This window comes from Suncus etruscus, chromosome 6 (genome assembly GCF_024139225.1).
Source record: "Suncus etruscus isolate mSunEtr1 chromosome 6, mSunEtr1.pri.cur, whole genome shotgun sequence".
Lineage (NCBI taxonomy): Eukaryota > Metazoa > Chordata > Mammalia > Eulipotyphla > Soricidae > Suncus > Suncus etruscus.
Window position 1 is genome coordinate 127,067,386 of NC_064853.1, and position 18,730 is coordinate 127,086,115.

General features: G+C 35.2%; 1 non-coding gene across 1 annotated transcript; it reads right to left on the minus strand.

Moving 5' to 3' along the window:
• Positions 1-7,595: 7,595 nt before the first annotated feature.
• On the minus strand, positions 7,596-7,702 carry LOC126012924 (U6 spliceosomal RNA). Its single transcript, XR_007497267.1, has one exon. It is a non-coding gene; the product is annotated as a U6 spliceosomal RNA (small nuclear RNA).
• Positions 7,703-18,730: the final 11,028 nt, after the last annotated feature.

Genomic DNA, 18,730 nt, shown 5'->3' on the forward strand with positions numbered 1-18,730 from the left:
ATGGAGTTTAGAGACGAAATATGGAGGTTGCTATCAGATATCAAAGAAAGTATAAATCAGAGCACTAATAAAAATCAAGAGAATATGAAGACAGAAATCAGAAAACTCCAAACTGAAATATCAGATCAGATAACAGGTCTGAAAAACTCAATAGACGAATTGAAGAACATAATGGATGAGTTTTCCAACAGGTTAACAGCAGCTGAGGATAGAATTAGTGCTTTAGAAGATGAGATGCATAACAACTTTACACAGCAGAAGAGATTAGAAAAAAACCTCAAATCAAATGATCAGACAATGGAAAATTTACTCAAAGAATATGAGAAGATGAAAATAGAAGTCTTTGATAAGCTCAACAGAAACAACTTCAGAATCATTGGAGTTCCAGAGACCCAAGAAGAAAATCTTCAGGAAGAATCAATGGTTAAGAACATCATCACAGAGAAACTACCAGAGCTAAAGAAAACATGTGACCAAATCCTGCATGCCCGAAGAGTACCAGCTAAAAAAGACCCCAGTAGAAACACCCCAAGACACATCCTAGTCACCATGATGAAACCCACCGATAGAGATAGAATACTGCAAGCAGCAAGATCGAAAAGGGAAATTACATTCCACGGAGCATCCTTGAAATTTACAGCAGACCTGTCACCAGAAACACTCAAGGCCAGAAGGCAGTGGTGGGACGTAGTGGCAAAACTCAATGAAATAAATGCTTCGCCAAGAATATTGCACCCAGCAAAACTAAGTTTCAGGTTTGACGGATGTATACACGGCTTCACAGATAAACAACAGCTCAAAATCTTTGCAGACTCAAAACCAGCCTTAAAAGAAAAACTGAAAGATCTACTCTAAAAACAAGACAGAACAAAAAACACACCAAACTTCTACACAAAGATGGCAATAAATCCCATGACAATTATTTCTCTCAATGTCAATGGACTAAATGCACCAGTTAAGAGGCACAGAGTGGCGAAATGGATCAAAAAACTGAAGCCAACCTTCTGCTGTCTACAAGAAACACACCTGAATAGTCAGAATAAACATAGACTCAAAATCAAAGGCTGGAGGAAAATCATTCAAGCAAACAACACCCTTAAAAAAGCGGGGGTGGCCATACTAATATCAGATGACACAAACTTTATACTCAGAAAAATTGTAAGGGACAAAGATGGATATTATGTACTAATCAAGGGATTTGTACAGCAAGAAGAAATCACTCTCCTAAACATATACGCACCGAATGAGGGTCCAGCAAAGTATTTAATACAATTGTTGACAAATCTGAAGAAGGATATCAATAATAACACAATAATTGTGGGAGACCTCAACACAGGCTTGTCAACACTTGATAGGTCAACCAAATGGAAACCCAACAAAAATATACTAGACCTGCAAAAAGAAATGGATGAAAGAGGCCTAGTAGATATATATAGGGCACTCTATCCTCAGAAACCTGGATACACATTCTTTTCCAATGTACATGGATCATTCTCCAGGATAGATCATGTGCTGGCACATAAAACATACCTCCATAAAATAAAAAAGATAGACATTTTGCAGGCTGCCTTTGCTGACCACAAGGCTCTGAAGTTAGATGTGAACTGCAAAGGGACACAGAAGAAAAAATTTAACACCTGGAAGTTAAACAGCCTCATACTCAATAACCAGTGGGTCCGAGATGAAATCAAGGAGGAAATCAAAAGGTTCCTGGAAACAAATGACAATAAAGACACAAACTATCAGAACTTATGGGACACAGCAAAAGCAGTACTGAGAGGAAAATTTATAGCTTTGCAAGCACACATCAGGAAGGAAGAAGGAGCTTACCTGAGTAGCTTAATGACACAGCTAATAGAACTAGAAAGTGCTCAACAAAAGGACCCAAAAATAGGGAGACAGAAGGAAATAACAAAGCTGAGAGCAGAAATCAACGAAGTGGAAACCCAAAAAACAATCCGAAAGATCAACGAAAGCAGAAGTTGGTTCTTTGAAAAAATAAACAAGATTGATAGACCATTGGCAAAACTCACAAAGCAAAAGAAAGAGAGAAACTTGATAACGCGTATTAGAAATGAGAAGGGGGAGATCACTACAGATACTGCAGAGATTCAAAGGGTATTCAGAGAATACTTTGAGAAACTCTATGCCACTAAATATGAGAACCTGGAAGAAATGGATAAATTTCTGAACTCATATAACCTTCCACGGTTGAATAAAGAAGAGGTAGCATATCTAAACACCCCCATCACTATTGAGGAAATTAAAACTGTAATCAAAAATTTACCCAAAAACAAAAGCCCAGGCCCTGATGGATTCACGAATGAATTCTTTCAAACCTTTCAAGAGGAACTACTACCAATTCTGGCCAGGCTCTTTTATGAAATCGAAAAAACAGGAATACTTCCAAATAGCTTTTATGAAGCCAACATCACCTTAATACCAAAACCTGATAGAGATGCTGCCAAAAAAGAAAATTACAGACCAATATCCCTGATGAACACAGATGCAAAGATCCTCAACAAAATCCTGGCGAACAGGATCCAGTGCCTCATCAAGAAGATCATTCACTTTGATCAAGTAGGTTTCATCCCAGGAATGCAAGGATGGTTTAACATCCGTAAATCTATTAATATAATACACAACATAAACAACAACAAAAATAAAAATCACATGGTCATATCAATAGATGCAGAAAAAGCATTTGATAAGGTTCAACACCCATTCTTGATTAAAACTCTCAGCAAGATAGGAATAAAAGGAACCTTTCTCAATATAGTCAAAGCCATCTACCAGAAGCCAGTGGCAAATATTATCCTCAATGGAGAAAAACTAAAATCCTTTCCTCTAAATTCTGGTACAAGACAAGGCTGTCCTCTCTCACCACTCCTATTCAACATAGCACTGGAAGTACTTGCTATAGCGATTAGGCAAGAAAAAGATATCAAGGGAATTCAGATAGGAAAGGAAGAAGTCAAGCTCTCACTGTTTGCAGATGACATGATACTCTACTTAGAAAACCCTAAAGACTCTACCAAAAAGCTTCTAGAAATAATAGATTTGTATAGCAAAGTGGCAGGATACAAAATTAACACACAAAAATCAATGGCCTTTTTATACACGAATAATGATAGGGAAGAAATGGACATTAAGAGAACAATCCCATTCATATTTGCTCTTCTTAGGAGTGAGATGGCCTGTGTATGGAAAATCCTGAACCTGTTTTATCCACTTAAACATGTGTGGATTATTTCCTGTGTCTGTATTTGCTTCCAGACCTATATTCTTTCAGTCACCTGGGGTTGGGGCATGAAGCTTTTGCTTCAAATAGGAATGAAAGAATACTTTTTATTTGTGTGTTTGAATATATCCTTAAAAGTGGAAGAAATTGATGGGGAATAAGCTAGATGCATTTTTACTATTTTAAGAAAGCTCCATACTGTCCTCTGTATATTTTAGAGCAGTTTGCATTCCCATTAACAGGCAAAAAGCATTTAATTTTCTGTAGGCTTTCTCTAGTTTTGCTTGATTCAGTCCTTTTGTACCTCTTCTTATATAGGAAGAAATCTAAGTCTATCTTCCACATCATAAAAAGAGATATTTAAGGAAGTCTTTTGTCAAACATGAAAAACAAGGGGATACCATAAACCCAAAAGCTTGTGTGATCTAGTGCATATGTGTATGCCCCTGTTCATGCTCAGATTCCACCTACTCTCAAGTTGAGCTTCTACTCCAAGTACATTTTTTGGAATAAGTACTACAGGAAAATCTTTTTTCCCAAATAAAGAACTTCAAAGTCAAGTAAGTTTAGAGAGGGTTGATTTACTCTTAGACCATTTGTAATATAATTAGACACAAGACAAAAAACTTTCAGTACAATGTGGACTTTAGGAAAAATGTGCATTTTTACTGCTATCTTTGATGCATCACCCTGAAAATGTATTATATAAGTCTCCACTGCCAGCAAAAATTGTCACAATTTTATTTTATTAGTATTGGGAATATACTGATACCAAAAATATGTCTTTAAGGAACCTTCTCAGAGGCATGTTCATGTAGATCAGTTCCAGGCAGGACCCAATTCAGCTGGACTTTGACCATAGGAGGTCCCGTCTTCTCAGATTCTGAATTATGGTTTCTGGAAGCATGTAGCATAGTCAATGCACAATAAAGAATCCATCCTCCCCTTAATACCTCGTTTCTTGGTCACTACGTTTCAACTTTAAATGGAATTCATTTAGAGACATTTTTCTTAGAACTTCTCAAAAAGGACTGGAATATAAACTGACCAACAGTCTCTACACTTCCTTCTCTAAGAGCTTAGACACAGTGACTATATCTGAATCTGTAGTTAGGGTTGTCAGTTAGTTCTCTGCTATTAAAGGCATTTCCAGGAATTTCTGCCCTGTCCCTTAGGACCCTGCTTCTGCATCCCTTTCTGTCAGAACATTCTGCAGCCACATTCCATCAAAATTCTCTCCCTCTCCTGTTCCCACACAACATCCCAATATTCTTGTTTCTGTCTTTTTGGTCTAGATCAGTCCCTGCAGCCTCCTCAGGCTTCTCTCCACTCTTTCTTTATTTATTGCATCTTGGATTTTCATGGATGGTAAATTTATTTTACATTTGTTGCCACAAAAAGTCTACCAATTCCTTCATTTACATTTTTCAAACTGCTCAGATTCTAGAGTCCCTTAACTTGGGTTTGTTTAATGATTGGCCATGGCAATAGAGCAATGATGTTCTTTAAATTCTGCAAAGAAAAAAGAGCCCCTGTGAATTATGTTCCAAATTAAAAAGGGGGGAGGGCGTAATTCAACCTGCCTTCTCTGCTTTCATGTGCAGAACTAGCTACAAGCATAGGGATGGTGCAGCTTTCTGCAGAATCCATCCGAATCTTCCTAGAAAGATTTGGAAATAATTCTTTTATTTGCTTGTAGCTTTCTGAGGCCTTGTAGAGAATAAGAACATCAGACCTGCAAGACAATTTCTGTTGCTGAATGTACGAACAAAAGGTTGCTTTCTGATAATGAGCTTTGCTGATGTGGAGTTAAATCCACAGCATCATGGTGTCTACACAATTCCTTGTATTATTTTGGCAAGAAGGCACAAGGCTCAGAGGATGTGGCTCTCATATCTGGACCTCACAGTCTGGTAGACAACATTCCTAGCAATCTTGAAGAAGCAAATATGTTAGGCATTAGGTGGCATTTATCCATTGACTATCTTTGAACACTAAAGCAGGTTTTTTTGGGTTTGTTTTGTTTTGCTTTGTTTTGCCAATGGCTTTGATGTTTCTTCTGAGTTGTGCAACAATTTCTTTTTCCTTATAAAAATAATTATATCACATGTCTTTCACTGTGTCCCGCCCAGGTTAAATTTCTAGCATTTCATATGATTTCATTAAGTCTACCAGGAATGAGCTCTGGCTGTAGAGCCAGGAGTGAATCTTGAGCACAATTGTGTATGTCCCCAAATAAAAACCAAAAAGCTCATTGTAATTATTTTCAACACTAACTTTTCAAAAGAGAATGCATTTGCCTTCTTTTACCCACTTTAAATGGTTTAAATGACAGGTATTTTATCCTGTGCAAAAAAAAGAGGGTGACAAAAGGAAAGAAGAAAGAAAAAATTAAAAATGCTTGCATTTGACACAAGTTAATATGTCTCCTTACTCTGTGCAGTAGTCATGTTGGGATTTGAGAGGTGTTTATCTTGTCAATGTTCTCTTAGCTGCAAGTTAAGTGTGATCCAATGTGGGACAGACATCAGCAAATATAAGCAAAGTGAAGTTTAAATTTACTCGTTATCCCATATGAATAAAATGTGATATATAAAATAGTAAAAAAAAAAAAAGCTTTTCAGCCACAATCATTATTCTTTACTTTCACCTTCTCTCTTTCTAGTCTCTCCTCGTGTGTTTCTTCTACCTCCTAATCCTCGTTGCCAGTTCAGTTGATCATCTACACTAAGGCTATAGAACTAAAACTTACACTTAATTCCAGAAATGTATCCATTTTTAACATCATCATTATTATGGCCCAAAGTAGAATGTTATACCCAGCAGTGTTCAGACTTAAAACAGAATAAGAATATATATCTCTTCAGAATAAAATATTGATTTGACCAAACTGAAGCTATTTTCTCTTCTGTTTCTGAGGGAATGGGTTAGAATGCACCCAACCAATCATGCTGAAGCGTGATTCCAGGCTCTGTGCTCTGAAATTATTCATTGCGATGATTGAGGGACTATATGGCATGCCAGGAACTAAATCCAGGACAACTTGTGCAAGGCAAGTGTTTTTCACACTACTTTATCTCAGCACCTCCCTGGTTCAACCTTATAAATATTAATGATAAGTGCATAAAAGAATAATCCTTGAGAATTGTGTTCTTCATTTTATCATCAACTATCAGCAAATCAGCTGTAACAATTACTTTGTGAATATTCAAAAGATCAATGCAGAGATAATTGGAAATCAATTTTCCCTCTCCAATTAGATATCAATATTAAATTCTGTTATGTAGTAGAAACTGAGGTGACATTCATGTATACATTCATGTATATGTACACTCATGTATATATGTATATATACATATATGTAAATATAAGTATGCATGTGTGTTACTTTCCTAATTGTCCTAAAATTATATTGAAAAAATTAAGCCATATAATTTAAATTGTAAAGTTCCATGCAATTGCATTATTAATTAGAATTAAATTATTTGGTGAGGATCTTGGAAGCATAAAGGAAAAAAAGTATAATTATTTAGTAATGTTTCCTGTAAGTATGGGGAATTGTATTATCTAAATTAGGTGAAGAGGCTAAATGATAAATGTTTCTCCATTTCAGTCTTAGATTTAGTGATTTTATTTGAAAAATTAACAATTTTTCTTTTTCAGAAAAAAATGAGTTTCCAAATAAGAAAATCATGGCCAGCCTCACATACTATTACTTAGGATGTTGTAAAACATTGCAAATACTGCTTCTGTTTCCCTTTTTCCCCAAGGGTATACTTTCAAAGATATAAAAAAAAAAAAAAACTGCCATGCCCAAGGGCATGAAGCATTTTACCAGTCTGTCTAAGTTTTCTCAGAAATGTCTAGGATGTAGTAACTAAATTATTGACAACCCTTTGCAAGAAAATCATGAATGCTCTAATTTTGATACTTCATTTTAAATTTTCTCAATACTTAATAGAATATATACATGTATTGATTTTTAGTCATGCACACCTAAAAAGTATGTCAAATGTAGTATTACTTCAATTGCAATAAAAAAGAAAAATATATATACATATACATATACACACAGATTATCAGCAAAAGAAGAAACCTTCAAATTATTCAAGTGTTCCACTTGCAGAAACACATTATCCACAGGGCTCACAAATATAATCAAATGTCAGGAGAAGTCCTAATACTTTGTAGAAAGCAAAAAATACTACTCCATTCTGGCTTAGATTATCTCAAGAATTTGGCTCATAGTAAACTGGATTCAAATAGCCTCTATGGGCAATTTGTGTAAATCTATTGCCTGCATTTTATGAACAACAAAAAACCTGGGTACATCCTACTCCAAGAACAATTTTTTTTTAATATGGAATGCTTCACGAATTTGCGTGTCATCCTTGCGCAGGGGCCATGCTAATCTTCTCTGTATCGTTCCAATTTTAGTATATGTGCTGCCGAAGCGAGCACAAGAACAATTATTTTTTTTCTAAAAATTCTGGGCAGAATGAATATCTGCTTAATCATGAACTTTATTGTATTTTTGAAAGGTAAGGATGTTTGAGAAAATGCAACAATCAGTGGTCTCATATTTAAAAGAGGAAAGGTCAAGAGATGATACTCATTTTTAAAATATTTCACTGATCTTCGTTATTTCTTCCCCAGAAAAATAAAGAAAATATGTATATGGTAGTAGTTTTGGTAATACATCATATTTTTTATTACTTGATACATGCTCTGTGTTAGCATAGAATATTAAAGTGTATAACATCTCAGGTCTAAAATGTTGCTGCAGAACAATTAAATAAGGGGGCCGGGCGGTGGCGCTAAAGGTAAGGTGCCTGCCTTACCTGCGCTAGCCTAGGACGGACTGCGGTTCGATCCCCCGGCGTCCCATATGGTCCCCCAAGCCAGGAGCGACTTCTGAGCGCATAGCCAGAAGTAACCCCTGAGCGTCACTGGGTGTGGCCCAAAAACAAAACAAAACAAAACAAAACAAAAAAAAACAATTAAATAATTCTCTAGTATTTTTGTGTATAAATAAGCATGCCCATATACACATATATACACATGTGGGATATATATATTTATATAAAGTATGTGTACTATATATACATTTATACAGGGTATACAAAAAGCATTTATAAATATACATGTTTAAGGTGCTGATTCTATATTTATATAATATAATATATTATATATTATATATACAACTATATGATAATATATAATATATATTATATTTATATTATATATAAAATATAAATTTTATAGCATGATTATTATTACACTATCTCCTGGAGTCTAGTTATGGGAGTAGTTTATTTAAACTGAAATTGTTTCAAGGGCTTATAAAATGTAAATCAAATATAGATCACAAGAATGCAAGTCTCTGAATTTCTCTATGGCATTACCTTCCCATATATATTAATAATTAGAAAAGTATTAACAAACAGATATTTGCTTGTATCTAATAAAAACTATTTTATGCAGAATTATAACTATTTGGTTTCACTTTTTCTCTTTCACATTTCTTTGCTGAAAATTGAATTAATAACATTAAAATCTTCTACCTTCTTCACTAAATACATGGCTTTAACAATGCTTAGTAATTATGTTTAGCAAATACTTGTAAAATATTAAAACTGGCCACATATTTTTATTTGAAAAAAGGTATTTTATGTCGGTATTGAGACAAGACTACATCTAATCAAATAAAGAGCTCTTTAACTGCAAGGGACTAAGTTATAATTGCTCTGGGAGTGGTGATGTTGAGTTTTCTGGCTTTTGTAGATTTATGTTTTTAAGCCACAATGCTGAGTTCACAATTTTGCTTTAGAATGAATATATAAACACCTGTAAGAGGAGGATTTCAGCCATATTGAGGATCATATTAGAAATAAACTGAAGCTTAGAGTGCAATTACAGCATTAAGTCTCAAACCACTGTATAGTTAGAAACAGTTAGAAAAGATTGTCTATTTGCTTTGTGGGCTCTGGGCCAAAGTTGTGAAAGAGATTCAAAAAGTCTGTCTTGGCCATCCTGTTGGAAAGCAACTTTGCTGACTAGGGCTGTTTTATATAGCCTATTTGTCAACATTAGAGGAACTGGATTGCTTGCATTGATTAGTAGGATGTGTGCTGTGAGTGGTCCTATGTTTCTGGGTGTCTTAGAAGCCTAGAGAAGAATTAGGTATATCTGTGTATTGCTTAGTACTCATATACATCTAAATGTTTCATGTAATCACTCAGGAAATTGTGTTCTAAAGAACTTATATTTTAATTTTCTAGCACTTGAGAACTTTTTTTTTTTTTTATGGAGGAGATTAGGGCCACACCCAGTGACGATTAGGCCTTATTCTTAGTTTGGTGCTGAGGGATCACCGCTGGAAATGCTCAGATTATATGGTGTGGTGGGAATTAAACTTAGGTCAGCAGTGTGCAATATAAGTGTCTTAAACCTCATATTATCTCTCTATTCCTTCTTGGCAACTTTAAAAAGTCTTTAAAAAGTCTGAACAGGATTGTTTCCATTTATGAGAATGAGCTTGAAAAAGGAATTCAGATTTCAAAGTTTATTCACTCTACACATTCATTATTCCCCAAGATTAGTTATTGATGTTGAAGTGTCTTTTAGTCTCCATATTTTAAATAAGTTAAATGCAGCTCCGTTTTTTAGTTATAGACCATCAAAAACATTTTTAAAAGAGTAATACAAAGAAAAACAAATGAGCAATGAGATTTTAAATTAAATTCCAAGCAACTGAAGAATACCTTCGCTCCATCTAGCACAATATGGAACACCAAAATACATATGATCAAATACCTGTCTTGTAGATGGTGTAAAGGCATCCTATTAGATGTAGGAAAAATAGGAGGAGGTGTAGGGCTCCACTAAAATATAAACCTCTCTCCTAAGGAGGTAAGAACATTCATTTCCTAAAAATGTCACAGGCAGGAGAATCAGATTCTTATGAAAGAAGCTGAGAACCATTCATTAAAATATGAATGTAATGACTCAAAAAGTACCTATGACACACTCTTCTACAATTCTGCTTATATTTTGACACTTCACAAACTGTTTTCTTTTACATTCATATGTGTAAGTTGTAAGTTGTTGTATTGTATTTCTATGTTTCTATATATTTCACATCTAAATATATTATATGGTTTTTATATGTGAATGTAAAAGAAAATGAAATTCATACAATAGCATAATGGTTATTTAATAAATATTTAAGTCAATTATTTCAGGAGAAATATTGACTTCCTTGACTCTTTTCTATGGAATACTAAACAAATTTACTAGAGGACCTTATCACTATGATTATCAAAAGTCTGCGTTCTCAAGAATAAAAGCAAATAAAAGGAAACTATGACATTTGTAGGTCAGAATAACAGAATACTAACCATAGTTATAATGTATTTATAACTGCATTATAATTATTTATACATAATATACATAATTGTACATAATATATACATAATTATATTATGTATATATAACTGCATTATAGCATTTCTTCTACTGAAGGGGTTCTTGCCTCTTGTATATAAAAAAGAGAAGCAGAAATGACTTTGGGGAACATCTTGTCCAGGGATTCATACAATGTTGTGAGGTCTTAGCTAACTCACAGAAATCATTCCCTTGCCTTTCTCCTCTAGACTGTCTAGGATACAAAGATACATTTCCACTATTTCAAATAAAAAGCTCCACTTTGCACCCTTTCTTCTATGTTAATACTTATTGGCAATCTTACTGTATTTAATACATAGAGAGACCTTCTAAATTTGACACTGACATACATTGCAAACATTTTAAAACTAAAGCCAGGACTTATCAAGGGAAATATATATAACACATTTATGTATATGGTTATATATATTTATGTGTATACTAATTGTATGTATATGGTTATATATATTTATGTGTATACTAATTGTAAATATATACATATCTTATATGTATATAATAATGAGTACATGCACACAGGCTGAGTTATATATCAAAGTATGACTTGGTATTTATACATTTTACAGTAATTTTTTAGGTGATCATGCCTAGCCATGCTCCAGAGTCACTCCTGAGCATTCCTGAGCATTACTCCTGAAATTTATTCATGAAATATATCTGGCAGTTCTCAGAGTAACATATGAGATGTGAGGGATTGAACCAAGGGAGGTCATATGCAAGGCAAGCATCCTACCTGCTGTACTATCTCTCTAAAAAACTTTTAAAACTACCTGCATTACTTATTGTTCTGCACATAATTGCAAAATAATAATCCTGTGGAATATAAGTGATCACTTTGGAAGATAAATGAATACCAAATTGCTCTTAAACTTTGTAAATATTTTCTCTTAATTATATACTTATTCTGAACTTGTAAAGCCTTCACAAAAGCCTTCTGCTTTTGTATGCAGATCATACTTTATAAAGCATGGGCTTATAAATATGTATCAAATGCAAGTGCTGTTTACTAACAACATTAAATATTACAATTATGGTGGCAAAAGGGATGAAAGGTGTGAGACAATACTTAAATAAGTAATACTTATTTAGATATAGAGAATGCTGTCGTAAGGGAATATTTAAGAAATTTCATTTTTAAAGATCTCTTCAAAGTCTTGAGAAAAAAGGCAAAAAAAAAAAAAAGAATGCTTAATGAAGTGGTCATCAGAAGTCAGCAACTTTTCTTTTATAAAGAACCAGATAATAATATTTTAGATTTCAAGGATCTCTAGGTAAAAAAATTTCCAACTTGCTGTTTGGGTGTTCCATTGTAGGAGTTTAGAAGCTCTATGTAAAATGATCAAGGAGTTTGTAGACTCTCATCCCTAAAATTTCTGAATCTCCAGGTGAATCTGGTTCCTGGATCTCCAGCTGTGTGACTGAGTAGGTTTTCTTCTATATCTCACTTCTGTGATCTGCACAGTATTTTGATTCTGTGTTACGGGTGCAAAACATTTCCAGGCTCTTGTCTGACTGCCCTTCTCTCACAAGTGAGAGAACTTTCCATAGACAGAAGTCACATTGTGTTTTCTTGTCTTTCCAGAAACCTATCATGGCACCCAATGTGCCTCATTGACATGACCTCTGTCTCCTTCTCACACCTACATCCAAGGATGATGCCAATGACATGTGAGCACATCAATGTAAAAATTGAGAAGGGATTATTTCCCCAGGAGAAAAAAATGAATAGTGGTAAAACTGAATTTCTTCCGTTAGAAGAAATGCAAGTCATGTTAGAGACACCACAAAGCTGGATAGGGTTCTCTACGTTGGCATAGTCACTAGGTGTCTCAATTATAAAGTAAAGATACAATATTGCTGTAGTGCCTGGTATACATCATGAGTATCAGAGGGTGACTAAAACTAAAGTACAAGGAGACATTTGGATGGATGGTGCAATGTAAAAACAAACCAAAAAGTGATGATCCACACACAGAGCATGGATAAATGGAAAGACATGAATTCTATAGACTGCACTTTGAAAAACAGCATCATCTGCATCCTAACTGGATTTAGCACTTCCTTCTACCAGGTCAGAGTTGTAGAAATTGGAATTGTTTCTCCTCCCTGATCGCTGGGGATCTGGTTCCTTACCCATAAAATTTATATACTCAACACAAAAAGTTCCCCCAAAAGATAATGGTTCCAATTTCTAGAATATCATAATTTGGACCAAAACTTTTATTTTTCTTCTCATGAGTCACAAAAATATTCTTGAGAAGGAAGTGTGAGTTATGTGCAAATGTTGATAGGTAAATAAAGTATTACTTTATTTTCTTGTAGATATAAAGAACAAGAAAAGATGTTTTTAGCTAGAAGAAGGCCTAATAGAATTGCTACCATAGGGAGCATTTCTAGCAATGAGAAATTCATGTATAGGGGCCGGGTGGTGGCGCTAAAGGTAAGGTGCCTGCCTTGCCTGCGCTAGCCTTGGACGGACCGCGGTTCGATCCCCCGGTGTCCCATATGGTCCCCCAAGCCAGGAGCAACTTCTGAGCGCATAGCCAGGAGTAACCCCTGAATGTCAACGAGTGTGGCCCAAAAACCAAAAAAAAAAAAAAAAAAAAAAAAAGAGAAATTCATGTATAATGGAGTCACAGGGTTTTTGATGACGAAAATTCTTTTCAGGGAACTCTATAATCAATGTTAAAATGTCTACCATGGAGGAAGAAATTCTACTTAAAAGACTGCACTTTGGGCCGGTGAGGTGGAGCTAGAGGTAAGGTGTCTGCCTTGCAAGAGCTAAATAAGGAAGGACCACGGTTCAATCCCCCAGCGTCCCATATGGTCCCCCCAATCCAGGGGCAATATTTGAGTGCTTAGCCAGGAGTAACCCCTGAGCATCAAACAGGTGTGGCCCAAAAAACAAAAAAAAAAAAAAGAGAGAGACTGTACTGTACAGTACATTAAACATTTCTTAATATTTTACAAAATATGACAAGTTTAATCTTGAACACTTACATAGTGAACATACAGAAAAACAAAAAGATCTTTTTCTGACAATGAGAAAGGAATTGCATGACCTTCACCTTCTATTATCCACAATTGGAATCTCTAGAGGTATATACAGTGAAAAAGTTAACAGTGGTGATGGGGAATTTCATAAAAATATAAAATACAGGCCTTATTTGGAATTATTATAAATGACATCATGTTTGGCATCTCTCAATTGAGGGAGTAATTTTAAAAGTACAGGTTTAATGCCAGAAAATATCTAGAATTTTAAGATATAGGAGCAGACATAGCAGAAACCTGTCTCTTGTAATCATGGCAATTCCCTTTAATTTCATATTGGTGAAAGGCCCAGTCATGTCTATATGTTATATTTCATTTTGCAGAGCTGGTGCGGACTGATGGATTTTTATTTTATTTCTAACATCTTTTACATATACTTCAATCACTATTTCCCTAAATTTTATCCACTTATTAAGTCCACTCTCTTCCTCTATTACTTGCTCTGTTCTCTGCCCATGATACGTTATTGAAACATAATTGATTACACATCCCCAAAATGCTATTGCTGTGAAAAATTAAGAGCCAGTAACAAATATCCAACATATTTACTTTGATATGATTTGATTTTAGCCAAACCCTAGATTCTCTATGCAAATGTGTACTCAGAATGTGTTCTGTTCAACAAAAAGAATAGGTGCTTTTGTGGCATCATAACAGAGGTGCTGGCAGAAAGCATAAATCTTATTTTACGGATTGGCTGTCTGAGAAAGGGAGAGAGATTAAGTGGATTGCCTAAGGTCACAAGCTAAAGCTGTCTCCAAGTAAGGTTTCTTAATTTTGCCTTTTGTGTCTGCAATCATTCAATCCATTCTGATGTTGGCAAGTGTAGAGTCAGGTTTTTTTTATCTCCAATGTGACATCTTCAGGCATCGTAAGACTCTGACAGGTGACAACACTGACTGAAGTGATAGCTCTTTTTCTTGGATAGGACAGTGGAAAGGGGAAATCATGATGATTTTTGCTGTATTTCATGGTTAAATACATACAAAAGCGATACGGCAGCAATAAAAAGAGGTTAACTGTAGTTTTGTTTTTGTTTTTATAAAACTAATTTGAATCATATTACTCTAATAATTGAACATGCTGGACTTGGAAAGTTCTATTGTTCATGGACCCATAATTAAGATATAGCATTAAAGGGGGTGTCATTTGAAGGATGGCTTGAATGACTGAAATGCACAAGGCCTAGTGTTGGATCACTGAAACTGCACAGTCACCTAAGCACTCTTGCCTGTACCTTTGGAATTACTGGGCTCAAATAGCATCACATTATGAGACCCCAGAATAGAACTATCTGACCTTCACTGGTAGGACTGAATGTTGCTCACAGTACTCAGGGTTTCCTTAAGTAGGTCTTGGGAAGCCCCACAAAACTAAAACTAAACGCTAGCATTAAAATTCCAAAACTTCTATTTATTGGAGGAAAACCCTTTATGTTAATTTTCTTGCTATCTAGATTTTGTTGTGAAAAACTATATGCAGCTCATAGTTTCTTTAAGATAATTGGAAAACAATCAACTTAGGTTACTTTGTCAGAATGTTTGGTGTCCTCCAGCCAAAAAGCAAGCCTTCTCTACTCAAACTCAAAGACTAATAATGACACATAATTGTATCTCTCCATGTTTGTTACCCTTTGTATTCCACAAAGCACTTTCCATAATTTATCTTCCTTGACCTTCATAACTCCATGAATTGCTATTATATTACCCCCTTTTAGACACAAATACTCTTAAGAACTGGAAGGTTAATTATTTTGCCCAAAGCTTCTCAATAAGTTATTCTTAAAATGGAAGACATAGCTATTCAATGAAATCTAGAAAAACCATTGACATTAGACCCACTATCATTTTATATAACAATCTATTATAATTATACAATATTATCAATGTTATGGAGATTTCCCATTTTAAATGTGTTAAAAATGTTTCAAACATATGTTTAAAATGAATGTAATATAGGGAGTAATTATGCCATTCTGTCACCAGGCTCCTGGCCTTTAACTGCCACATTTCTCCTTATGGAAAAATTCAATTTCCTTCTTGCAATTTATTAATCCCCAATTGTCCTGAAAAAGGCCTCTACCATTTTTAGATATCTATTTTTAATAGTTTTCAATGTTCACACATGAGCATCTTTCTTAAAATTATTATGCCTAACTTCTAAACTTAAGCTTCCAGCTCTCTTATCTGGTTGCCTTATCCTACCTTACTTTTCAACTTCCATGAATTCCAAATTCAATATTTTGACTTCACCTTTCAATATTCCAGATTCATCTTTTCACCTAACTTCCTTACAAATCCAGTATTTCTGGGGGAAAAAATGACGTTCTCTAACAACCTTAAGAATGATGAAGCCAACAATAATAAGAAACGCGAACAAAATATTAAACTTTTATGACTTGTAAAACTTATAAAATATGAAGCATTTTTCACTTGGTATATTTAAAATTTAAAAGGTAATTTTTATTTTAAAATATGGAGAGATAGGAGCTGGAGTGGTGGCACAAGCGGTAAGAAGTCTGTCTTGCCTGTGCTAATCTAGGATGGACCTCGGTTTGATTCCCTGGTGTCCCATATGGTCCCCCAAGCCAGGAAGGACTTCTGAGTGCTTAGCCAAAAGTAACCCCTGAGTGTCACTGGGTGTGGCCCCAAAACAAAACAAACATATATATAGTGGGGCTGGAGAGATAGCACAGTGGTAAAGCGTTTGCCTTGCAAGCGGCCTACCCAGGACAAATGGTGGCTTGAATCCCGACATCGCATATGGTCCCCCGAGCCAGCCAGGGTCGAGTTCTGAGCAAAGAACCGGGAGTGATCCCTGAGCATCACCGGGTATGATCCACCCCTCAAAATACAGAGAGCTAGTATAACAGAAAAGGCATTTGCCTTGCATGTTATAGACCTAAGTTCAATCCCTTGTATCTCACATTGTCTTTCTAGTACCATCAGGAATAAGCCCTGAGCATTAGTAGGATTGGTCCCAAATCAAAATATGTTCAATTATTCCAAGTAGATTGTGAAAAACTAATAATAGAGGCCGAAGAGCTAGCACAGCGGTAGGGTGTTTGCCTTGCACACAGCCAACCCAGGATGGACCAGGTTCGATTCCCATCATCCCATATGGTCCCCAGACTTACCAGGAACAATTTCTGAGCACAGATCCAGGAGTAACCCCTGAGAACCACTGGGTGTGCCCCCCCCAAAAAAAAACATAAAATAAAGAATAATAGGTCATTAAGAAAAATCTAATGCATGTGCTGATTTCTACAAAGATATTCATGGTGGGTTCAGTTTGTTCACTTATTTGTCCAGAAATAGTCTTTGGGTAAGTACTTTGCTATAGTTATCATTATTACATTTGGTACATTAAACTCTTTGGAGAAATGAGTACTCACAAAAGTTGCTCAGTAGGTCCAATTAAATGGAATAGCTATCTCTGCTATAACCATATGGTTTGATATGTTATTGCCATGGATATAGAATCTGTAGATCATGGGGAAGATTTCTGATAGAGATGCTCCTCAATTTCTATATTGTTTCATCACATGTTTAAATTTTTCTGTTATCACTTATCACTTCATTGAGCTAATAATTCCTGCCATCCATTAATGCATGTTATCTAACTGCCAAATTCATGAATGTGTCATCACCCTTGTTTCCCCCACAAACCTGAAACAGTGCTTGACATTGAAAAGGCATCCAATATTCGATTGCATGCATTATGAAATGCCTCTGGTGTAAGAATGATTGGGTTGAACTGCATAGCAAAGACGACAACAACACATTTATCACTCTCCAGTCATTCAAGTATTGTGCAACGGGTCGTTTTATTGTTGCCAGTATATGGCTTGTCCCCTGATGGCATTGAAATGTGATCTCTGAAATCTCTAAGTTTGTGAGACAAATGAGATGTTTTTCTCTCAGAGTTCTTTTATGATGAGCCTGAGAAGCACAAGCAGCAATTTAACATTGGAAACATGTCTTTCATTGCCCTGGATAGCATTCACTTCACAACACCTATGTAAAATTATAGTTTCTTTTCCTCCCAAGTTTTAATATTACACTATATCTTTATTAAATTTTAAAGATTAATATTTAATACATTTGGATTTTGCAGGATACACTGTTCCCACTTATTAATTTTACCAGAAGTATCTGTGTTCAGCAAATTAGGGTTTGCTAAATAGAGTTACACCATATTAATAAGCGAAAATCTCTTGGTCCTGATGTTTAATTCATTGCTTTTATTAGTATATTTCCTAGTAGTATATTTAATTTATACATATTATATTCTATTGTCTTGCTAACAAAATTTTTTTTATTAACTCTATCCTTCAGTAATGAATAGTTTACCAACTTATCACATAAAGCATCCTGGCCATTTTTACTTGAATAATCATTTGAGAAGTTTTTTTTCAAGTACACCAAAAAGAAGCAAACATAAAAAACCCCACACTTTTATTTCAGGATATTCAATTGCTCTTAGTGAATCTGTTTTAATCACTTAAATTCTGTTTTTTATATTAAGTGCTTAGGAATATAAGGGGTTACATTATAATTTTTCCATTAACATTTTTTTTGCCAGAGGTAGCTATTTTAGGGGCCGGTGAGGTGGCACTAGAGATAAGGTGTCTGCCTTGCAAGCGCTAGCCAAGGAAGGGCCCAGTTCGATCCCCCGGCATCCCATATGGTCCCCTCAAGCCAGGAGCAATTTCTGAGCGCTTAGCCAGAAGTAACCCCTGAGCAACAAATGGGTGTGGCCCCCCCAAAAAAGAAGTAGCTATTTTAATGAATAAAGAATTATTTGTTTTGCATGGAATGGAAGCAGAAGTAGGGTCAAGATGAGCTTATGTACTCAAGACTTGTAAAATACCTTCATCATAAGTCCCACCTCAGGATCCGTGCAGATACTGAGACCTCTAGACACAGAGGTCTGATTGTATCACACAGGACAGGGCAGAAGTCTTCCACA